At 46.8% G+C, this 25,324-nt stretch overlaps 1 protein-coding gene across 1 annotated transcript in view; it reads right to left on the reverse strand.

The window, feature by feature from the left end:
• Nucleotides 1-25,324, reverse strand: part of TTC39B (tetratricopeptide repeat domain 39B) — a 187,324-nt gene that overhangs the window by 160,977 nt on the left and 1,023 nt on the right. The window lies entirely within an intron of this gene.

A 25,324-nucleotide genomic window follows, 5' to 3' on the forward strand; every position in this document is an offset into this window, starting at 1 on the left:
AACCTGCGGCAAGCGGGCTGCATGCGGCCCATCAGGGTAATCTGATTGCGGGCCGTGAGACATTTTGCTGACATTGACCATCCGCAGGCTCCCAGTGGCCGCGGTTCAAAACCTCTGCGAGCAGAATTATTATTACCCCCATTTTACAGATAGGGAAAGTGAAGCACAGGTTACCAGTAAGGGAATTTGAGCAAGCCACACAAGAAGTCTGTGACAGAGCAAGAAATAAAATCCCAATAATTCTGATGCCTAATCCAATGTCTTGACCATGGATGCATGAAAAACCTGATAAGCAGGAGAACAAGTGCCATGAGAAGAAGCAGGCTGTGGGAAGCTAGTGCAGGGATCCTCCAGGGTTCCTTGTGCACCGAAGAGGAGTAGAATAGATGTGGGACTTGTGGTTCCCATGACTGACCCAATCCACCAACCAATCCCTCTTGCCATGGAGGGTTGTGCAGAATCTATGAAGGTTACTGCACTTCCAAGACTGCAGTAGAAGTTGCAGAGACGCTCTGCTTCTGTAGCTTGAGGAGATGCAGGGATTCCCTCATTCTTGCAACTATCATGGAACTCCCATCCCCCTGTGCCAAGTCTATTTACCCTCGCTTGGTACAGGGACCTGGGTTTGGCCCTGACAGGCTAGGCAGCAGTAAAAGTCTCACAGGAGGATGGCTGAGAAGTAACATTACTGGAAATACTGGGAAAGAATTTGTAGTGCTACTTTCCCAAAACAGGTTTCAGAGTAACAGCCGTGTTAGTCTGTATTCGCAAAAAGAAAAGGAGTACTTGTGGCACCTTAGAGACTAACCAATTTATTGTAGCTCACGAAAGCTCATGCTCAAATAAATTGGTTAGTCTCTAAGGTGCCACAAGTACTCCTTTTCTTTTTTCCCAAAACAGGCATCCTTTCTACCCTCAGAAAGTAAACAATAACATTGACTTTTACAGACTTATTGTATTGCCTTACAAACAGCAAACACTAGTACTAGAACAGTGCAGGGGCACTAGATTTGGTCTGCAGTTTCTATGAACACAGGCGCAGACTTTTCCTTGTCCCTGGGGGGGGTGCTTAACCCCCACGGCAGCCAAGGACCCGCCCCCACTCCACCCCTTCCCCCAAGGCTCCGCCTTCACTCTGCCTCTTCCAGCTCCTGCTCTGCCCCTCCCCTAAGGCCCTGCCCTCACTCCACCCTGCCTTTGCTCCACCTCTTCCTGCCCCCACTCTACCCCCTCCACCTGCTGCTCTCCGTCCTCTCCCAGCTGCCAAACCGCTGTTGGGCGGTGGAGGCAACAACCCCCCCCATCAGCTGATGAGCCATGGCCAGTGAGTGCTGAGCACCCCCTATTTTTTTCCATGGGTGCTCCAGCCCCGGAGCACCCACAGAGTCAACACTTATGTCTATGAATCAAAATCGGGGACTTCAACTGGCAAGAGTTCACAAACCACAAACTGTGCTGTTCTTTGAGTTCTAGTTGCAATTTCAGATTCTTGTGAACAAAAATTCCAAATGAAACTGGCGCTAACCTGTGAAACTTGTCTGTTTTGTATTGAAACAGGTGAACTTCGAGCCCCCTTCCTATGGCACTATCTCTGTGCCCATGTGTCTTGTGAGACCCTTCCATTCCCCCTCAAACACAACTGCTTTCCTCTTCAGACCTTCTAAGACCATCCATGCTGCTTCTATCCCCACCTATCTCCCTGTCAGCTTCAACTATTGTGGTGATGGTGAGACAAAGTAGACCAAGTCTTGTCCCAGTTCACTGAACCTTGACAAGTTTGGGGAAGTTTTGCTGGCATCATGTTTCAAAATGGAAGTTTTCCCACAATCCTAATTGGAACTTAACCAGAAATGCATTAGAAGCTGGCCTGGTCCTAGGTAAATAGAATTAGAACCTTAAAGGTGATTGTATTTGTTCTAAGTATTAGCTAGAATCAATGCCCCAGTTTCTGTTGAGACACTTATAAATTTTTTCTGATGGGTCTGTCTTTAATGGTTTTTTCTTGCACGATCTCTATAACAGTTCTTTCCTATAAATTTTCTACATACACGGATGCTCAACTGGGTCTTTTATTGTCATGGAGACCTAGATCTTGGTAGGAGTAGCCATGACAAATGTGCTTCGCTAATGTATTCCTGTTTTTCTCCCTTTTCATGCCCTCTTTTTTAAAATGATGAATTCCAGTTTCATATTATGCCAAAGAGAATGTCTTATTTTGTTTATTTTATATTAGCTATAAATTCATACAGATTTATGGTCCAGCAAAAATATTATTTATACTCGGAATAAGCTTGCAGGATTTATTTTTCCACAGTTATTAAGGGCTATTTTCTGATAACTTGGAATCGGCTGAGAGAGAGAAATAGAGAGGCACTGATTGCCAATATAGGAACATATCACTTTATACGTCCAAGGAATTCATGATTTTGCTTATTTTTACACTTGCTTTTTGCCTGACTATTCATAGTCTGATAATGTAATCTTGCTGGAGCAACAAAAGGGGGTTTGAATCAACTAATAAATACTGCCTCAGTAGCATATTTTCCACTACAAATAATGCAAAGAAGGGTTTGAAATATTTGCTCAGAGGATACTGCCAAGTTGGTTAAACCTAAAATGTGAGCCACATAGACATTTATACCTAGAGTGAGTTCCCTTAAGGATGCAACTGATTTCTGTTGCTGGAGTGGGAAACAGATAAAATGCTTTGATTTTCAGTACATCTTACAGACTAACACATGTGGGTGAGTTCTTACTGTAAACACAGATGGCTGTGAGACACAATAGGTCACAGTGAAAAGTCAAGCATTTATGTGCTGGTTTCTTATTTCCCACTGAAGCAAGGATTATCCAGGGGAGAAATATATGCTTATAGTCCTTAAAAGAAGACCTTTTGGACTGGACCATTTTAAAAAATAGGTTGAATTTTAGGCCCAGCAAGGCAAATCTTAAGAGTGAGACTATGTCTGATGCCCTTACTCAGGGGCGGTGAGTTGTATAGGCCCGTGGTGTCCTGGCTCCAGCAATGTTCAGGGCCCGGGGGCCCGGCTCCACCAATGTTTGGGGCCGGGTCTCTCCCTCAGCCCCTCCTGCAACCCCCCCGCACCTCCCCCAAGTGTCCCCTGCCCCCACTTGCTGCCCCCGTGCAGCTCCCCCGGCCCCCAGAGCATCCCTGCCTCTCCCCTGCAGCCCCACACTGACTCGGCCCTGCTTGTTCCCGGCCTCAACTGCTGCCGCAGGATCCTAGTGCCCCCCATCCACTAGTGGCAGGGCAGGCTGCCCTGACCCTGCCCTTCTGCCTAGGACCCTTCTCTTTTCCAGCGGGACCCTCCACCAGCACAGGGGGGCCCCCTGCCTTCAGTCACCGCTCCTGCCCCATGCTGGAAAAGGGGCAGCCCCATCCCTCTCCCCCATTGAGGCTACAACGAGGGGCAGCAGCAGGGGAGGAAGAGCACATGTGATGGCAGCCCTCTCTCCCCGACCCCGGCACCCACCACAGGGGAGGCGAGGGGGCTTCCTGGACCTGAGAGGGGCCCATGGAGCATGTGCAGTGACAGTGGTACAAGGTGAGCGTGCTGCCAGGGAGGAGAGGGGCATCCCCCCAGAGCTCACTGCTGCCAGTGGGGAGAGGGCTGGGGGAGTCCTCCTCTCTGGCCCCAGCCCTGGAGCAGCCTGCCTGCACCCCAAGCTCATCCCCAGCCCTGCCCCACCCCAGAGCCCGCAGCTCCAGATAGAGCCCTCACCCCCCCACCCCGCACCCATACCCTCTGCCCTAGTCCTGAGCCCCTCCCACACCCCAAGCCCCTCATCCCTGGCCTCAGCCAGAGCCCTCTTCCCCCCCACACCCTAACCCTCTGCCCCAACCCGTAGCCCCATCCTGCATCATGAACCCTGGACCCCCTCCCCGACCCAAACTCTCTCCCAGAGCCCAACTTCTCACCCCTTTTGCACCCAAACTCCCTCCCAGAGCCTGCACCCCTCTTGCACCCCACTCCCCTGCCCCAGCCCAGGGCCTGCACCCCAGACCTCCTCCCCCCACCCAAACTCCCTCCCAGAGCCTTAGGCAGGTGGGGGGAGGGTTCTAGGCACCACCAAAATTTCAACAAACCTGCCACCCCTGCCCTTACTCACACCATTCATGCTTCCTCGCACAAGGGCTGCAGGATCTGCATCCTTTAAAGCTAGGGTGACCAGATGTCCCGATTTTAAGGGACAGTCCTGATATTCGGGGCTTTATCTTATATCGGCACTTATTATGTGCCACCGCCTGTCCCAATTTTTCACACTTGCTATCTGGTTACTGAATTTAAATCTTGTATTTAAATGAAGAACATTATGATAGAAACAAAAGGCCAGATTTAGTAAATGTGCAAATCTCTGTGGAAGATTTTATGCCTGTGTGGGCCAGCATAAGAGAGGTACCTATGGCAGAAAATAAGGCAGAAAACTACACTACAGCAGCACAAATGGACTCTAGAGGGGAAGGATGGTTGGTGGTTAGGATGCTAGCTTGGGGCTTGAGAGATCTTGGTTTGATTCCCTGCTTGGACTCTGTGCCTCAGTTTCCCCATCTGTAAAATGAGGACAACAAAACTTCCCCACCTCACAGAAGTGTTGTGAGGATAAATATATCAAAGGCTGTGATGTGCTCCATTAGTATGGTGGTGGGGGCATGTAATACCTAAAGCCTTGTCTACACTTGCAAGTTAGAGTGCATTAAATCAGCCCCGGGCGCCCTAACTCCTGAGGTGTCCCCACTGGCAAGGCATGTAGAGCGCCCGGACTCCGCAGCTGGAGCGCCCCTGGTAATCCACCTCTACGGGAAGCATAAAGCTTGCTGTGCCCCCGCTGGAGCACCGCAAACCAGTGTGGACGCCCTGGTCTGTTAATGCGCTCTGATCGACCTCCAGAAGTGTCCCACAATGCCTGTTCTAGCTACTCTGGTCATCACTTTGAACTCTACTGCCCTGCCCTCAGGTGACCAACCGTCAGACCCGCCTTTCAAATTCTCTAGGAATTTTGAAATTCCCTTTCCTGTTTGCTCAGCAAGGCATGGTGTGCTCTCAGCGCATCCAGGGCCGTCCCTAGGCATATGCAGAATACGCAGCTGCATAGGGCACCATGAAATTTGGGGCACCAAATTCCCACAAATTTCATGGTGCCCTAGGCAGCTGCGTGCTGCATACGCAACAGCACCAGCTCAGTGGCCAGCCCTATCCCGCGGCTGGCCCCCCACCACGGGCTGCAAGGGGTAGGGCTGTCCCTAGGTGGGTGTGGGGCCCTGGACAACTCCCTCCACCCCACCTCTTACCCTTCCCCCCTGCTCCGCCCCTGGCCCGCCCCCATTCCACCTCTTCCCCCACAGACCCCGCACTCACCAGCAGTGGCGGGAAGCGGAGCAATCCAACCCCAGCCCGCTCTACTCCGCCAGCTCCCAGCCGCGTTGCTCCACTTCCCGCCACCGGTGAGTGCGGGGAGGTTGGGGAAAGGACACCCCCCACACTCACCAGTGGTGGGAACCAGAGTGACACAGCCCCAGCCCACTCCGCTTCCCTCGCCACCGCCCCAGCTGAATCGTTGGTGGGGGTGGGGAGGTGGGTTGGGGAAAGGACTGCCCCCCCACGGTGGGAAGTTGTGGTCGGAGCGAGGGAAGCAGAGCGGGCTGCTCCGGCCCCCCACTAATCCCCCAGGCCACTCTGGGCCTGTGGGGCCCCCCAAAATGCCCCCCCCCATTTCCTGCCTCCCGGCCCCGCAGGCCTTGAACACAGCCCAGACCCTGGCGGGGCGGGGGGAGGGGGAGAGCAGGGATGGCCCTGAGCTCATCTTTCCAGGTGACCATGCCTCCACCTGCCAGGCGATCCCCAGTATGGAGCAATGGCAAGGTGCTGGACCTCATCAGTGTTTTGGGGGAGGAAGCTGTCCAGTCCTAGCTGCACTCCAGCCATAGGAATTACGATACCTTCAGGTAGATATCAAGGGCCATGATGGAAAGGGGTCATGACCGGGATGCACTGCAGTGCAGGGTTAAAGTGAAGAAGCTGCGGAACGCCTACCACAAAGCCGGTGAGGCAAACCGCCGCTCCGGTGCTGCCCCCGCCACCTGCCGTTTCTACAAAGAGCTGGACGTGATACTTGGAGGCGACCTCACCTCCACTCTGAAGGCCACCATGGACACTTCAGAGGCCGTAGCAGCACAGAGTTCAACAAGGCAGGAGGAGGAAAGCGGGAGTGAGGGTGCTGAGGAAGAGGGGGGCCCAGAGCCAGAGGACGGCCCAGCATCCCTAGATGGATGCAGCCAGGAGCTGTTTTCAAGCCACGAGGAAAGTAGCCAGTCGCAGCGGACAGTGCTTGGTGAAGAATGAACAGCAGAGGAGGTGCCTGGTAAGTGGCTTTTATTTTGGGAAGGTAGTTGTTTGGTGCAGGCTCTTGGGGTGAGGAGAGTTAGGGCTGTGGGCATGCCTAGATGCAGAATAGGGCATTGATGTGCTCTCTCACATCGCAGTAATCTGCCACAGTGATCTCTTCAAAGGTCTCATGCAGAAGCTGGGCAATTTGCTTGCGCAGGTTCCTTTGCAGAGCTACTGTGCTCCTTGTCCGAGTAAGGCTAACATGACCGCACTGTGACGGGCTGGGGGGACCATTGCTGCACACAGGCAAGCGGCATAAGGGCCAGGGCAGAAGTTGTATTGTAGTAGAAGACTTTCCGTTGCTTCCCAGGTCACCCTCAGCAGTGAGATATCTTCCAGGACGAACTCATACTGTGGAAAATGTGAGGATAGTGTTCAGTATAGGGGCTCTCTGCAGCTGTTGGCTCTCCCCAAGGCACAGAACCAACCCCAGAGGACACTATGGCCCTGAAACACTCAGTCCGCCTTGTCCCTGTGCTTACTCACCATTTTGGGGCTCATGTGTGTTATGTGTGCTCGTTTTGGGAGCATCACTTTCTGCTATTGTGTACACTGTACTTGTCTTTAAGTGCGGCCAAATAATTGCTCTGTCAAGTGTGAACAATGCTGCCTCTGTTAAGTGTTGCATTTTGGCTTTACAGATGCAACCTTGAGATCCCAGCCGTTCTTGTTATCAATGGCTGAAAGACTACAAAGAATCAGGAAGCGTACGTGAAGAACCAAAGAGGACAGTCCCTTACTGAAAATCAAAAAGTACAGGAGTGGCGGGAGACTGAAAGGAGGCTGCACCAGCAGAATGCGGATTGCCGGCACCAAAGCACGGAGTGGCTCATAAGCATTATGGAGCGCCAAGTGGACTCAATACAGGCGCTCATAGCACTGCAGATGGAGCAGATCTGCTCCCGCCCCCCCCCCCCCACCGTGAAGCCCTTGTCCCAAAACTCATTCCCTTGTGCCCCCATGTCACCTCCAACCCACTTCCCCCAACATCCGGTTTCTTACTGCCACCAACTGCCTCCAACACCTGTAGCTTCACCACCCAGCCCAGCAAACTACGACCCTTACCCACTGCACTCAACCCCCATCACCATGCATTTTAGCCAGCCTTAAGTGCAACACTCATTGCGCGGCACTCCAGACAGGAAGGCTGAATATGATAACAGGACATACACAAATCTGTGATTGTCCTGTTCCCCACCCTGCCCCCTTCCCTCCTCCCACACAGCACAGCTGTGTCATGCCCTTTCTGCTTCCCCAGCAGTTGTGTTTCTTTTCAATAAATGATTTTTTTGGCTTTGTAAACATTTTTTATTGCATTAAGTAAAAGATACCATAGCCCAGGAAAGCAACAGGCACTGCAAGTCAGTGCATCATACGTAGCAAACACAGATACCTACTAGCATTGGAGCCACTGCACTTAACTCCCGTGCAGGGCACCAAACGTTACAGGTGGCTTTCGGCATCGAATTGCTCCCTCAAGGCATCCCTAATCCTTACAGCCCCACGCTGGGCCCCTCTAACAACCCTGATCTCTGGCTGTTCAAATTCAGCCTCCAGGTGTTGAACCTCCATGGTCCAGGGCTGAGTGAAGCTTTCACCCTTCCCTTCACAAATGTTATGGAGGGTACAGCACGCAGCTATAACTGTGGGGATTCTGTTATCGGCCAGGCCCAGCTTCCCATACAGACAGCGCCAGCGGCCCTTTAAACGGCTAAAAGCACACTCAACAGTCATTCTGCACCGACTCAGCCTGTTGTTGAACCGCTCCTTGCTGCTGTCAAGGCTCCCTGTGTAGGGTTTCATGAGCCATGGCATTAAAGGGTAAGCGGGGTCTCCAAGGATAACAATGGGCATCTTGACTTCCCCTATGGTGATCTTGTGCTCTGGGAAGAAAGTCCTGGCTTGCAGCTTCCTGAACGGACCTGTGTTCCGAAAGATGCGTGCGTCATGCACCTTTCTGGACCAGCCTGCGTTAATGTCCATGAAACGCCCACGGTGATCCACAAGAGCTGGAGAACCATAGAGAAATACCCCTTCTGATTCATGTACTTGGAGGTTAGGTGGTCTGGGTACCAGAATTGGAATATGCATGCCATCTATCGCCCCTCCGCAGTTAGGGAAACCTATTTGTGCAAAGCCAGCCACAATGTCACGCACGTTGCCCAGAGTCATGGTTCTTCTGAGCAGGATGCGATTAATGGCCCTGCAAACTTGCATCAACACGATTCCAGTGGTCAACTTTCCCACTCCACACTGGTTAGCGACTGATCGGTAGCTGTCTAGAGTTGCCAGCTTCCAGATTGCAATAGCCACCTGGTTCTCCACCGGCAGGGCAGCTCTCAATCTCATGTCCTTGCGCCGCAGGGTGGGGGCGAGCTCAGCACACAGTCCCATGAATGTGGCTTTCCTCATCTGAAAGTTCTGCAGCCACTGCTCATCATCCCAGACTTGCATGACGATGTGATCCCACCACTCAGTGCCTGTTTCCTGAGCCCAAAAGCAGCGTTCCACGGTGGTGAGCATGTCCGTGAATGCCACAGGCAATCTCGTGTCATATGCGTTATATGAGTCGACATCATCATCAGACTCCTCACTGTCAGTTTGTAGCTTAAGGAGTAACTTGACTGCAATTCGCGACATGCTGGTGAGACCCATCAGCATGTTCCTCACAAGTTCAGGATCCATTCCCGCAGACCAAAAGGGAAGACAGAGCGCGATATACAAAAAAATGTTGGAAGATGGCGCCAAATGTGGATGGAAGCACAGGGCTTGCTGGGATGCGAAGCAATGCATCACGGGGCGTTGGGACAGGACCCAGAATGCCCCGCACTCTCCCCCCCCACCTCCTTCACACAAGCCACAGCACCAGAATACGAAGAGGTGCTCTGTGGGATAGCTGCCCATAATGCGCCGCTTCCAATGCCACTGCAACTTCTGCAAATGTGGACATGTCACTGCTCTTGCAGCTGACAGTGTGAACACATGGCAGCGCTTTCCCTGCTGCAGTTCCTGAGGGCTGGTTTAACTCAAAGCGCTCTACATCTGCAAGTGTAGCCATCACCTAAGAGAGATAGAAACTACTTATATGGCAGCTGTAAGGGGACAGGAGAGGCTGAAAAGTGGGAGGTCTTAGCAGCAGTGGGTTGAGGCCAGAGAGTAGCTTTAGTTATTCTGTTCCGTGCTGTGGTTCCTGCAGCTGGAACTCCTACTGACCCCTGGTCTATACCACAAACTTATGTCAGTATAACTACGTTGCTCAAGGGTTTGGATTTTCCACACCCGAGTGACGTAGTTATACTGACCCAACCCTTGTCTTAGACAGCGCTCTATCGATGGGAGGGTTTCTCCTGGGAACATAGCTACCGCCTCTCGGGGAGGTGGAGTATCTACGCCAACGGACCCAGCTCTACACTGCTGTATCGTAGGTAGCGTCTTCACTAAGAGCTACAGCAGCACAGCTGCATCGCTGCAGTGCTGTACGTGCAGACAAGCCCTAAATCCCAGCAAAGATTAAAGCTGCCCCACTACCACCCAGGAAAAAAATTGAGACACAGAGATGGAAACAGAACGACGAGTACTTGTGGCACCTTAGAGACTACAAGTACTCCTCGTTCTTTTTGCTGATACAGACTAACATGGCTACCACTCTGAGAGGAAACAACTGCTACTTCCCAAAGAGGTGACACCTCTGTGGATAGCCCACCTAAAAGAGAGGCATCATTTCCCATAGACCAAAGCTGTGTTGTCAGATGATGGGAAGTTAAGGAACAGGGAGACAGCTGGCAATGCAGCAGCTGCTCAATTGTTTCCTCCCCTTCCCTTTCTGAATCTGGGCACTGACTCAGAGGAGGCATTGTTATATAAGGAGCCTTTGGTGACGCAGAACCAGTCAGGGAGCTAACTGCTGTACACAGGGCATGTTGCCATTGGGAACAGCAGGACAGATTCCAGAACGGAAGCAACCAGAGAGCTAGGAAGATCCAGACAGCCTGGGAGTCACAGATGACATTATAATGATTCAGCCAAGGAGTCCAGGATTCTCAGGGCAGAATCAGAGCAGTTCCCTGAGGGCACAAACCCATTTGCCATCAAGGGAACAAATCCATCTGCAGTCCCCCAGAGCCTTACTCTGATTTCTCCAGCACTGAGGATGGGTTTTTAGCAGAACAGCCAGTGACATGAAGACATCTACAAGGAATTCAACCCAGCTGAGATCAGTTTAAAAGAACAATTCTTCATCAGAATTGTATGGTTCTACCATCGTTTCCATTATTTGACTTATTAAGACTCTGTTAGATTTAGTGGGCACGTTAGTGAGGTGTGAAATCCCAACTGTACCCCTCTACGGAAATATAATGACATTTAACACTGCTTAAGTGTTGGGAATTTTTCTCAAGCTTATAAAAGTTAGTCATATATCCTATGAAAGTTAGGATACAAAGGGTACTGTCTAACTATGTGCATCATTTGTGATGACTGTCTCAGCTATGGACCTGATCAATTCTTAATTCTCTGTGTGTGTTTTTTATGAGTATGACCCTTTATTAATATTTAGTGTGAAATACTGTCCACAATAGTGTGTTGTCCAGGGACTCTATAACCTTTTCACTTTAAATAGGGGAAATGAGTAAGCTGTGTCTGTTGTCCTGCCCACTACAGGTATTAGCAAACAAAGGATACATGCAAAATGGCTTGGCTAGTGCAAGGGCGACCCTGGGATGTGTTTTGCACCTCTCTTCACAAGTTTTGATTAATTTGGCCCAAAGTTGGAATTTGTTGAAACACAAATTAAGAAAATGTTGAAAATCAACCAGCTGAAAAACTTCAGACAATAAATGAATTTAATATGTTAGTGATCAAAAGGGTACATGTAGCTGGGTTCAGGGGAGAAATTCTCTACTGGCACGACCAGCACCAGAGTGACCATGCTATGCTTTTATTATTTACTACTACTCCGTTGAATAACAGTGTGACAGAGACCTACCACAAAAATCATAGGATCTACACCATGGTGGCTCATCTGCTCATGGGAGACAATCAGGGTCCAGCCATCCCAGAGGCAGAACAAGGGGTCCGAACCCCAAGAATAAGCAATTCAATCAACTGATTGTATACACAATTATTATACTATACTACTCCCCTGTGATGAGCTGTTTCTATAACAACATCCTACCCTGTTGTCTGAAATGTCCCCCCCCGCCCCATTTTCTTGTCCACTGTCTAGGGTAACTGTGATATTACACCCCATATTCTTCATAGAAATATGGTTATGATATGCATATGGCATATCTAGGATATATTTTATGCAAAATGGCTCATGTAAGGTACCATTGGAAAGGTTATGATTTACTGAATGTGATTATCCAGTTTGTATGCATGTATCATTTCTGTATCTAAAGTTAAGAATATTGACTATGTGTGTGTATTTGCAAGACACCCACCAGACAACCAGCCATCACAGCCTTGATGGGCTGTTAGGAAGAAACAATAAGACTGTGAAGATACTAATCTCTCTCCTTCCCCGAGATGCTTCCTGGGAGATAGCTGTGATACTACCAGATCAGGAGATAAGTTAACCTCATACAAAATATCACCTTGGACACTGCTGGTACTTTTCCTCTGTAGGGGATGGGGATCAAACAAAGGTTTCCTGCCTTAGGAAAATCCTTTTTAAGGCTGGGGAGGGGGTTAATCTGGACTCTCCTCCATTGCATACCCAAGAAGAAAGACTGCTGAAAGTATCTGAAGGGACAAAGGAGCAAACCTGAAGAGAAAGGCCGGGGTGAGTCCAGACTGAGACAGGGGTCCAGTCAGTAAGAAGAAATAACTGGAACTCTGAACCTGCTTAATTCTACAGAACACTCTATAACCTGCTTAATTCAACATTTAGGATGAGAAATTACATTTTGTAACCTGTTTCTTTAGTGAATCAAACTTAGTTTGTATGTTTTGTTTTATTTGCTCAATAATTTGCTTTGTTCTGTTTGCTATCTCTTATAATCACTTAAAATCTGCCTTTTATAATTAATAAATTTGTTTTGTTTATTATTAAACCCAGTTTGTGCAATTTCTAACTGGGGGGGGCAAGAAGTTGTGCATATCTCTCTTCACATTGAGGGAGAGGGCGAATTTTTATGAGATTGCACTGTGCAGATCTTTCTATACAGTGCAAGACAATATTATTTTAGGTTTATTCCCCAAAAGGGGTGTGCACGTGCAGTGCCATCCCTAGTTATTCTGGGGCCCTATGCAGCCCCCCTGTGAGTGGGGGGAAGGCCTCTGCGGGGGGCGGGGGAGAGGGGCTGGTCCCAGGACTCCACGGGGGCAGCTGGTTTAGGGGACAGGGGGGAACCGCCCCCCCAGCACTCACCAGCGGCACGGCTGGGGCTGGGTCGCTGCACTTTCCGCCGCCAGTGAGTGCAGGCCTGGCCTTGCTGCAGTCCTCAGGGGCAGGAAGGGGCAGGGCAGAGCAGGGCAGGGGCTTTGGGGAAGGGGTGGAGTGGGGGCGGGACTGGAACAAAGCAGGGCTGGAAGAGGGAGGGCTGGGGCAGAACAGGGGCTGGGGTCATGGGGAAGAGGCAGGGCAGGGACTGGAGCAGCACGCAGCTCTGCAGGGCACCAGGAAATTTGGCTTACGCCGCTGGGTACTTTACGTATGGGTAGGGATGGCCCTGTGCACGTGAGTACTGTGTGAATCCTCTCACACAGAGCTGACTTCAGTCTGTGTCTGCAGCTTGGTGTGGCCCTACCTGTGTGTGTGTACTGCAAGAGGCCCAAGAGCCGAATTCAGCAAAACAGAGAGGCTGGTGGAGCAGGAGGGGCTCAGTGTAACCTCCGTGCATCAGGTGGCATCCCAAAACGGGGGTCCAACCCGTCACAGTAACAGTCCCTCAAACTGAAAAGGAGTACTTATGGCACCTTAGAGACTAACCAATTTATTTGAGCATGAGCTTTCGTGAGCTACAGCTCACTTCATCGGATGCAAACTGAAATTCTGGAAATTGAAAGGCAGTTTGGCAAAAAGAAAATGGATTAAACATTTGAGTAGGACCTGACTGAATATGTATTAGGGAATCAATACTGAAGGGTGACTAACACCTGGACAACACAGTCTGCCTAATCAGAGCACATCCTTAGTGAAAGGAAATCCTTAATCCATGAATCTCAGAAACAGTTCATACATCCTAACTGGGGGTTCTCACAATGCAACATCAGAGCGAAGTGTGTCCTGTGGCATCCAGCAGCTTCTTTCTACAGGTCACTGCAGAGTGAGGGCAAACATGATCAGCAGCATGGCTTGCGCAAGTACAAACAATAATCATGGTTATCTTTTTTTTTTGTTTTTCCATTTAAATATTCAAGTCTGCATAAATTAGGTGTTGCAATCAGGACTCTGGCAAGTTACCAGTGCAGGCCTTAGTACTATAAGGTTTGCACACACATACTTCAACATATACTTAAGACTGACTAGGACTATCCCACATCTGAAAGAACAAAACAGAAATAAATCAACAATTGGGGCTCTCACTCTTAATTTGACACTTGATTTGGAGATGGTCTGGATTATGCATATTCTCATCTTCTTCTTCTTTCCTTTACTTGTCTTTTTATGTTTTCCTGTTCTTGCTGAAGCTCTTTCTACTGTTTCAATAGCCAGGAGGAGCAAACATAGCAGTGAAACAGGAAGCTATGGAGAAAATTTAACCTCTATCTCCCAAGTATTTGTGATATGAAACTATTTGCTGTACTTCAAGGGAAGGTAGCCTCAATCTGTGTGTATATGGGGCTCAGTACTGGAGAGACAAGGCCAGACCCTCAGCTGGTGTAATCAATATAGCTGGTTTGAAGACTTACATCAACTGACGACCTGGCCCATATGCCTATATTGACTTGTGTGTGCCATCTCCATTTAATTAAAACAGTGTTTTTTCCGGTGGAAGGAAAGAAGAAGCTAATTTAAACACACAATTGCCTATTTTGCATGCCTATGTGATCATCTGTACATGCAAATATAAGATGTGCATGAATAATTTATGCAATCACTTTTGAAAATTGTTCCCATCCTGCTTAGATTTAAGACACTGAACATAATTAGGGCCTTCACATTAAGTCCAATTGGTATCTTGTTCTAGGCCTGTTCCCTATTCCAATATCTTTAGGGAAGGATGACATCTTCACAGGGTACCATTCCCTCTTCTAATCCTCAGGGAGATGCACAGGGCTTTTCTCTTGAGGTCCCCCTCTCCCCTGCCTTCCTTGTCTGTTGCTTACCTTTGGTCTCCTATTACCTTTCTGAGTCTCTTACTATAGTTCTTCTCTTATGTTTCTTCTTTTAACAAGCTGCACAATCTTTTATATCTGCTCATTTTTAGCATTTTCTAGCAGTGTTAAATCTGATAAAGGATTTTTGCAACCCAGCTGCCAAAACAGGCCTTTGGGACAGCTGGTCAGGAGATCAGCCCACTCAGAGTAGCCTCAGAATTGGGCAGCGTGGACAGTTCAGTGCTCCACACCCAGCTGCACCAAGTGCTCATCAGTCACATGACCCTTAGTGTTTTAAGCCACTTTTGCCACAGATTAGAGCCCTGCCTCTGTGACTGCTTGTTATTTATGTAACGGTTCAAAGGGACTTTGCAGTTGTGCAATGAATAGATGTCTGGTTCTAAATTATGATACAGAAGATAAGTGGAAAGCAAGAAGCTATAATTAAATTGAAATGTGCATGCATGTGTGAAAGCACCCACACTTCCTAGGAGCCTTCACCAACTCTCTCTCAGCCAGGAAGCCACTGCTAGTCCTTCCCCAGACCTTGGTTCTGTGATGCTACCCCATAAGAACGGCCATATTGGGTCCAACTAGCTCAGTATCCGGTCTTCCAACAGTGGCCAATGCCAGGTGCCTCAGAGGGAATGAACAGAGCAAGCAATCATCAAGTGATCCATCCCCTGTCCCCCATCACATTACTATCATGATCTAGATAAATGACATACAGATGAGACCAAGTCCAACTCCGCTCACTAGGTGAGATCAATCTGCGAAAGGATTTAAGTCAATCTCTAACTAATAGAAATTAGAAAGAGAGTCCTGTGGGGGACTATCCCACATCTTTCTACTGCCGGGTTTTTTGCTTCTCCCTCTAAAGTGCCTGATGTTGGCCATTGCTGGAGATAGGATACTAGACTGGACAGACAATGGGTCTGGACCAGTATGGCAATTCCTGTTATTTCCTCATTTTTACATATGGGGAACTGAGACTCAAGGAGATAAAGGACCTGATTCGAAGCCCATTGAAGGTCAGGGGAATCCTTCTGCTTACTCAAAGGGTTTTGGATCAGGTCTTATGTGACTTGCTCACAATAACATGGAAAGATGACAATGAATTTGTTCATTCCCCTTACATCTACAGTTCAAATAATCTCAATCCATTTCCTTGGCACTGTTAGTTTGTATTGGGTCTTGTGATTATATAAACAGAGCAATTGTGTATCTAATAGGAAAAATGCAAATCAGAGGCAGTAACAAGACACTCATGTGGCTTGAGCTGTTGCCAGCCAACTCCTCACTTTAACTTTAGATTGAAAATGGTCTTATTCACAGTTCAAAGAAACTATGAGTTACAACATAAATAAAAGGAGTATTTCAGAAAATAATATATTTTGTCCACAGCCAATTAATTAAGCTTGTGATCATGTGGAATGTAACCATGCCAGGATATGCTTTTAAATAACTTTTACACATTTGGTAAATGTAAAATATTGTGACACAAAAAGAAGAGATTACATAAAAAATATGGAAAGCAGTTGGAGAAGACTGGCAAAATCATAACAAAGAAAAATTAGGAAAGCTAAGGGACAAGAGAACAGTGAAAATTATTATACCAACATTCTTGTACACTTAATGATTTGGACTTCTTCCACCTGAGAATCACGAAACACATTACAATAATTAACTAATCCTCAAAACACTCCTGTAGAGTGGGAAAATATCATTATACATAATTTATGGATGAGTAAACTGAGGCACAGAGGAGTTAAGTGACTTTTTCACAGTCACAGAGTAACTAAATCAGTGGTAGAGATGGGAATAAAACACATAGCTCCTGAATAGCTAAGCTGCATACTTTAACCATAAGACTGTTTCCTACTGTTAAAAAATAATCTTGTACACTCTGAAATATTCCTCCTTGCAAATCCCTAACCAAAATATATATTTTAAAACCGCGAGCAATACTGGAATGAACAATAAGACATATTTATCAAACCACGAAGGAAAACTGGATTGCACACATCCATATTCTCACCTGTGACAGATAATATAGGTAATATTCTTCATCTGTGCTATAATTCAAGGTCAAAATAAGTAACCCAATACAGGACATTAAAAACTGTCTTCATTTTATTTAGTGATTTCTGAATATGCTGTGTGAGAACAGAACAGAAAGTGCTATGCTTTGGAAGCATTATCTTTTGGGGAGATGTAAGATAAAGGTCCAGACCACTTGCGGCTATTAAAAATCATATACAACTTTTCACAAGGATCAGTGTTAACCCTAGTATCCTGCCTAAATTATATTTTGGTTACATATTTCCTACTTATTTTCCCCTACAGATTCAAATGGATGTTGTATTGTAACTGCCTGGGCCAAAGAGCCAACAATATAGTTTGTGCAGTGGGAGATCATGAAGAGAACAGAACCACATGTATGTAAGTTGTCACCACTAATACCTCTGTGTACAAATAGTTCTGACAAATAACAAAGGCTTTGTGAAAAAGACTAAGGAAAAATATATAAATAGAATCCAAACAAAATGCAAAATACACTGTTTTTATCAGTACACTGCTGGGCCTTGGGGTTGGATATGACAAGTTCACACAGTTAAACTTAGGAAAGCCATTTAACTTCTCAGTGCCTCAGCTTCCTCCTTCCTTCCTTGCACTGACTTTTAATGAAACTGACATTATCTGATTAAAATATGACTATAGATCATTGTTGCAATCACTATTTATATATTTGCAGAAAATATTGTACAAAGGTTGTCAAGTAAGATGTCTATGAAAAAGTAATGATTTGCCAGTTATGATTATGCTATCTGTATGCATGTATCATTTTTGTATTTAAAGTTATAAGTATTGGCTCTATACCTGGATTTCAAATGTTTGCTTCTTGGGTAACGCCCACGAAGTAATAAGCCAGATAGGCCAAGTAAGATATCTGCAAAGATGTCATAATTTGACAGATATGATAATCTTGTGTATGTTTGTATCAACTTTGTATTATGAGTTATAAATATGTATGTATGTCTGTATTTCAAAGTTGTGCTATGCTTCTGGGTGACACGCCCAGACAGTTTGGCACCAGCACTGCCTAGCCTACTTGATGGCCCATTAAGGGCCATCAGCTATACAACTGAGAGAAGGCAGATACACCTTATGACTCAGAAAGGCATGCTGGGAAATGCCTATGGAGAGAACTCTAAGGCTTCCAAGCCATGTGCTGGGCAGCTTGTGTTTGAAACAAAGGAAGCACAGGCCGCATGGCCAGAGACTATAAAAGGCAGCTGCATCTTCTGCATCTGGTCTTCAATCCTGCTTCTTACCTCTGGAGGAACCTTGCTACAAACTGAAGCTCTGAACAATGGACTGAATGACCCATCCAAGCTGTGGATATACTCCAGAGACTTGACTTAAGCAAGCAGTTTATTCCATCACTGCTACAAGCCTGAGCCAAGAACTTTGCCTTTACTGTATGTAACTGATTCCTTTAACCAATTTTAACTCTCACCTTTCTCTCTCTCTTTCTTTCTCTATAAATAAACCTTTAGATTTTAGTTATTAAGAATTGGCTGTAGCATGTATTTGGGTAAGATCTGAAACATTCATTAACCTGGGAGGTAATGTGTCCAATCCTTTGGGATTGGTAGAACCTTTTCTTTTATATGATGAAATAAGATTTACAAAAATTTTCATCATATTTGATGTGGGTACGTGGATGGAGGCCTGAGGCTGGATCACTTTAAGGGAACTGTGTTGTTTGGACTTCTGAGTAACGAGTAAGGTAATAAAGAAGCTGTTTTATGCTGGCTTGGTGAATCTAAGTATTGGAATATCCACCAGCTTTTGGGGGTTTGGCTACCCCATTCTTTGCAGTTCACCCTAATTGAGTGACCATAGCTTGTCCCCACTAGGACCCCGGTCACAAAAACTTATGAGAATATCAGAAGAGACTGCAACAAAAGACACACTCAGGGTATATGACAGACTTTCCAGAGTACTGATAGAATGGGCGGTGTGTTGCACATATGTGAAAACAGAGAAGGTGCAAACATTTGAGACAGGTGTTTGGGCTAATAAATCTGCTATAAATACCACCATTTGGGCTTTCAACAAAAAAAGAACAAAGTGTGAGACCTGCTGCCATCAGCTTGCATGCACATATCCCTGCCTTGACATGTAAAAGCCAAAAAAAAAAAAAAAAAAAAAAGTTGTTTACACTACAGACTCAGGACTGAGTCAGTGAGCAAAGATGGAGTTGGTTGTTAACTTGCATACGAATAATAATGCTTTGCACTCCTAGAGTACCTTCTACCCTAGAATCTTAAGATGCTTTGTTACAAACATTAACTAATATAGTTTCACAGCACCCCTGTGAGCTATGCAAGTATTATACCATCCCTTCACCAGCTGTAGCATGTCAGTGTGCTGGGGCTGTGTTGTTACTACGATTAACGTTAAAGCAGTACCATGAAATGTGATGAAACGTAATAAATACGTACCTCAGAGGGTTAAATACCAGAGAGGAAGAGGAGTTAGTTAAGTTAAGCACCAAAGTTGACACAAGAACAAATGGATATAAACTGTCCATCAACAAGTTTAGGCTTGAAATTACACAAAGGTTTCTAACCATCAGAGGAGTGAAGTTCTGGAACAGCCGTCCCAGGGGACCAGTGGAGACAAAAAAAACTAACTGGCTTCAAGAATGAACTTGATAAGTTTATGGAGGTGATGGTATGATGAGATTGCTCACAATGGCATATAGCCAATCTGTGACTGCTAGCAGCAAATATCTCCAACGGCCAGAGATGGGACTTTAGATGGGGAGGGCTCTGAGATACTACACAGAATTCTTTCCCAGGTGTCTGGCTGGTGGGTCTTGCCCATGCTCACATCTAATTGGTCACCATTTTTGGGGTCAAGAGGAAATTTTCCCCCCAGGTCAGACTGGCAGAGACTTCTGGGGTTTTTCGCCTTCCTCTGAAGCATGGGGCATGGGTCACTTGGCAGGTTTAAACTAGTGAAATGGTCAATTCTTTGTAACTTGAAGTCTTTAAATCATCATTTGAGGACTTCAGTAACTCAGCCAGGGGATAGGGGTCTATTGCAGGAGTCGGTGGGTGAGGTTCTATGGCCTGCAATGTGCAGGAGGTCAGACTAGATGATCCCTTCTGGCCTTAAAGTCTATGAGTCTATATTTTTGAGGTCTTGTGCATCAACTGTGGAAGGATGGTCTTATAGTTAAGGCACTAGCCTGGAACTGAGGAGTTCAATTCCTATCTCTGCCATAAACATCCTGAGTGTTCTTGGGTCAGTCACTTGGGAGCTGGCTTATCAATGGCTGAGCACCCACAGCTTTCCTTAACTGCAGCTGGAGCTGTGGATGCTCAACAGCTCTGAAAATCAGATCCTTAATCTCTCAGCTTCCCCTCTGGAGAATGGTGCTAAATTTACCAGTGGTGCTAAATCAGATATTTCTTTGGAGGGAGGGGCGTTCCGGCTTCCTCCCCTGCCTGGGATCCCATTCTGGTACCTGGTCCACCTCCAGGGACTCCAGGTCTCCCTCATCTGGAAAGTATTCCCTCTTTCTTACTCACAAAGTGCATAAGCTAGTGCCACCAGCAGTAGAGTTCTCAGATCACAACATCACTTGGTCCAGCTGCCTTGGGTCAAATCTGGGTGGTGTTGAAACCCTGGGTGAGCCAGGTTGCAATGCTACTCACTGAAATTTGGCCTGGTTACACCTCCATCAGTACATTCCCACTGCCTCCCACCACACCTGGTTTTTATTCTTTGCTGTTGATACTGGTATTTTGCAGCTCAGCTACTTCACTGGCTGAGACACAAAGAAACTCCACAATAAAAACAAGGTGGGGAGGGAGACGGCTCCTAACACAGTGTATGACCTCATGGTCTCTTTCTTGGTGGGTTAGCACAAGCAGGCATCAGCCCAACAATGACTGAAGAGGGGACAAAGGCAGCTTCCCAACGGCTGCTGGGGCTGCTGACTCCAAAACACTTTCATTCACTTTCCCGGAGTAGGAAGCACCCTCTCCCCTGACCTTCCTCCCAGTGTTACTTCCTAAGAACTTCCCCTCTGGGAGGAGCTACACTCTTTGGAGCAGTCTATGGACATGCCACGTGCACAGACCCAGTCAGCGCAATAACTTGGTTACAGTTAGGGTACCCGGCAATCCTTTATTACGAGAGACGTGCCATCATCTCTGTACAACAAGATGGAGAGTTGCTGAGTGATACAAAAAGCAGCACAAAACACACCTGGCGAATGTAGGCGAGTACTGCTTATTATTAATAACAACAACAACGATAATAAATAATGATCATACATATGAATGAGAATGCCGGGAGGAGAGGTGGGGTGGGGTACTAAGAAAACAGTCCCTTATTTTTTAAATACAATGTTGGCAACCCTAATTACAATACACTCGACTGAAACAATCCTCAAGGGAGCATTTCAACAGCAAGAACACTGGAGCACTACAGGCTTTAGCCACAGACCTCATGTCTGGAGAGCTCTGTGCCAACAGAGGAACCCCCTTGGTCTGGCAAATTCCTTGATGGCATTTCTCTTCACCTTAGGGTAGAATCCAGCCCACTGAGTTTCATACCTCTTACTGTGTTGGGTCTTTCAGAGAAGACCTTCAAAACCAATATCCTGTTTGCTCTGCATGGATTTTAAAGATCCAGGGAACTTTTTATAAATTTCCTTGGCCAGAATTTCCCCACTCACCACAATATCGTGCTATGTGTTGGTTTTATGCCAGACCACCATCCTCCATCCCAAAGGTGGCTATGTTTCAGCGGTGCTGTGTTTTCAGTATGTAGATTATATTATTATTCATGTAGTGCTGGTGATGTACAATGGGCAATGTGTGTTCAGCAGATAAAAGTGATCTGCATCAAAGAGAGGTTACTACACAATAAAGAACAAAGAGTGAGGTGTGGTTTTTGAAACTGGATGAATGACCCATGAAACATCAGTTTTTTGGGGGGGCGTTTTAACCAGGAGGAGAAAGAGGTAACCTTTAATCAAGAGGCTGTTGCAAGCCTAAAGAGGGGCAAGAGCATGTGAGTGATGCAACGGGAGCAGTCAAAAAGAAATGATGAGCTATGAACACAGCATAGAAAAATAGGAGGTAAAAGATGTAGGTGGGAATAGAATTTTGCAAAGCCTCAACAATGAAGAGAAGCAAGAGAAGAGTCTTCTTCATGTGGCTGATATAAATGTAGAGCAGCAAACATTTAGATGGTTAACCAAGATAATTACGACTGAAGTAGCAGAGTATATTACTGTGATGCCTCCTTCATATTTGTGAATTGGGCACTGAGTTGTTATATGTTCCATAGTCTGTTTTGGGTGACCACTGTCAAGACATTGGAGAGTCTTTAAAATTTTCATTTATGCAGCAAGTATCCACCTCTGCCAGGATTTGTGTGGATACGGTTTAGGGCTGCCCATGAGCTTTGTGGGTGATCGAAGCCAGGGATCTTCTGCGTTGGGTCTTTCACAAGGTGTTTATATTGACTTCTTGTGAACTCCATTCGGCTTTCTAAGCTCTTTGGGGTTGAAGTTGCATTGATGAAGGTTAAATACATGGGTCCAAAAGGGCTTACATGACTTCAAGCAGTGGTAAGGGACGTTTTTAAGGTCCTGGTGGATGGGAAGATGTTCATTTTCCACAATCCTATGGAATTCCCAAATGGTTGCAGCATGGCAGCAAATGGATGTGGGAGCACTGGCAGAACAGGTGTTGGGGTTGACTTGAGGGTTCCAGTGATGCACTGCATTGCAGTGTTCAGTTGGACATCAACAAGTCGAGTATGGCTACTTCTGGTCCATACTGGTACACAGTACTCAGCTATGGAGTACACAAAGACCATCACTGATGTCCATAACACTGATGCTCTCCAGCTTGTGCTTGCCAGTTTCTGGAACAGGTTGACCCTTGCCTTCGTCTTGGCAGCTACCTTCTTCAGATGTTCATGGAAGGTTAGTGTGTGATCCTTCTTCACCCTGAGATAGTTTGGAGTGGGGTCATGTCACACAGTGTTGCTGCAGAAGATCACTTTTAGGGTGCGCTTAGCGTTCCTGTTATCAAGATGGAATGCAGTGATTTTTGTTTTGTGAGGATTTGGTTTGAGCCTCCATTTCTGGAAATATTCCTCCCTGGTGGTTCCTGTTCATGGTGGACTCGATGTTGCTGAAGGTGCTACTTGAGTTGCCAGGGCAAGATCATCCACATATGTAAATTTGTGTGACTTCATTGGCGGCATGTCGCTGGTATAAACACTGAAAAGCATCTGTGTGAGTACTAGCCTTGTGGCAATCCATTGCTGAGGAACTGGGGCAAACTGACTTCATCGCCCAAGTGGACATGTAGCCACCTATTGCTCAGCATCAAAATCACGACTAATGCCATCAACCCGGTGACCAAACATCGATCAACAGTCTACCGGTCTTCAGAATAACAACTCAAGCCACCATAATAGTCCTCTTCATGGCCAATTGAGTGCCAGATAGGTTCTGGAACAAGGATCCCCCAACTTAACAATTGAGGGACTTTCCCGGGCAAAGTCCGAGTATCTTGCAAACATGCTGAAGATGCATAACATTGATGTCCTTACGCACCAAGAAACCCATGTCACCAATCACCAACAGGCTAGCCGCTACCGTATCCATGGTTACAACCTCACGACTAGCCACTATTATCCAAAATATAGCCTGGCCATTTATGTGAAGAACACCATCATAGATTTTGATGTTTTCCCCTGCAACTGAAAAAAGAAGCCACCGACACCATTGCCATCAGGATAGGGGAGCTGCATATTAACATGTATAAAGTCCCTAATTCAAAATGGTCAAGGTCAGCATTCCCAACTGCACCAATCCCAGCCACCACACTATGTGAGGCTATGAAGTAAATGAAGCCGATGCTAAAGACCCCATGGACTGGATGTCCGCAAAAGAGCTGGAATTGTTCTTTCATCCCAAGGAGTGAGCAACTTTCCACTCTGCTTGCTGGCAACGTGATTACAATCTGGACCTCACCATTGTTTCCAAAGACCAAAGCGGGAGTATGCTTCATGCATCCCGCAAAACACTTCCCAACTTCCCCAACAGACAACATAGGTCCATCATCATCCAGGTCAGCATCAAAATCCCTGTGATTCTGTCAAAATGAATCCCACGGTGGAACCTGGCCAGAGTTGACTGGTATTGCTAATAGGGAATCCATCAAAAAAGTGGTGATTCGAATCCCCATGACACCAGAATGTTATCAGATACGTTGACCTCCTTACTGCTGCCGCCAAGAAGAGTATCCCCCAGGGCTTCCAGGAAGCATACACTCCCTGCTGGACAAAAGAGATCCAGGACCTGCACCAGCAGTACAACCAGTCAGGCATCCTACAGATTGTGAAGGCCCTGTTAAGAATCTCTAGATTCAGCCAGATGCCAGCGGTGGATTGAACGCACTGAAGGTCTGAACTTGGGCCTTACTACGACGTCTCCTGGGCCTTACTACGACGTCTCGGAGCTGCTAATCTGTCAGAATACCAAACATTAAAAGTCCAGCCCAACTTCATAGCCTCCAAATCGGGGAGAGCATAAAAGGACCACTCAACAAAAACACCAAGCGAAAGATCCATTGTCAACTACATCGGACAATGACCTCAATCCCTCCACAAGACCCCCTCGCCATCAGTACAGATGAAGCGAAAGACAGTTTAGCCACAATGAAGAAAGGAAAGATGGCCAGCAGAGATGGTATCTCCCTGGAATTTCTTCATCAACTAGGCCCCAGGAGAGTCCAATGGCTGGCAAAACTGTACACCAAAACCATGGAATCCAGATGCATCCCAAAAGCCTGGCTGGAGGCGAGAGTTATTGCCATACTCAAACCAGGCAAGCGCACTGACAACCCAGGAAGTTATAGGCTGATATCACTCCTGTGCACTACCTACAAACTCCTGGAATGTATCATTCTCTGGAGAGTCAGTCCTCTCGTCGAGTCAGTGATCCCCCGAAGAACAAGCTGGATTCCAGACTAAATGCAGTTGTTGCAACCAAGTTTTGGCCCTTGTACACGCATTGAGGCCAGATTCCAGAAGAAATTTAAGACTGGAGCAGTCTTTGTAGACCTATCATCAACCATCAATACAGTCTGGATTAAAGGCCTGATGCGGAAACTTGCAAGATCCTGCCGCAAAACACTTTGCCTGTTATGAAGAGTAGAAGCCAGTGAAGGAATTGAGCACTGCTGTATAGTTTATAAAGGTGGTTTTTTTTCTGTCCTTTTTTAGCCTCTTCCCTTTCCCAAAGCTGCAGGACAAACCTCATTGTGTGTCTCCCGCATTCCATTCCTTGCCCCTTTCACGTAGTAGTCTCTGTATGGACCCGCTTTCCTGACTCCTTTTGGTCATGTACTCTCCTCTTTCAAGCTGCACTCTAAAATATACTCTTTTCAAAAGGCCTCTAGTTCCTAGTCTTTTTCTCACAGAAGTACTTAGAGTGGTTTGGTGTACCATTCTGATGGAAGCTTGGAAGAAACTTCCTCTATAGGCAGATCATTCCATAATTGTCCACTATGGGCTTTCATGCACCTTCCTCTGAAGCATCTGCTATT

The sequence above is a fragment of the Chelonia mydas genome, chromosome 5 (genome assembly GCF_015237465.2).
Source record: "Chelonia mydas isolate rCheMyd1 chromosome 5, rCheMyd1.pri.v2, whole genome shotgun sequence".
Classification (NCBI taxonomy): domain Eukaryota; kingdom Metazoa; phylum Chordata; order Testudines; family Cheloniidae; genus Chelonia; species Chelonia mydas.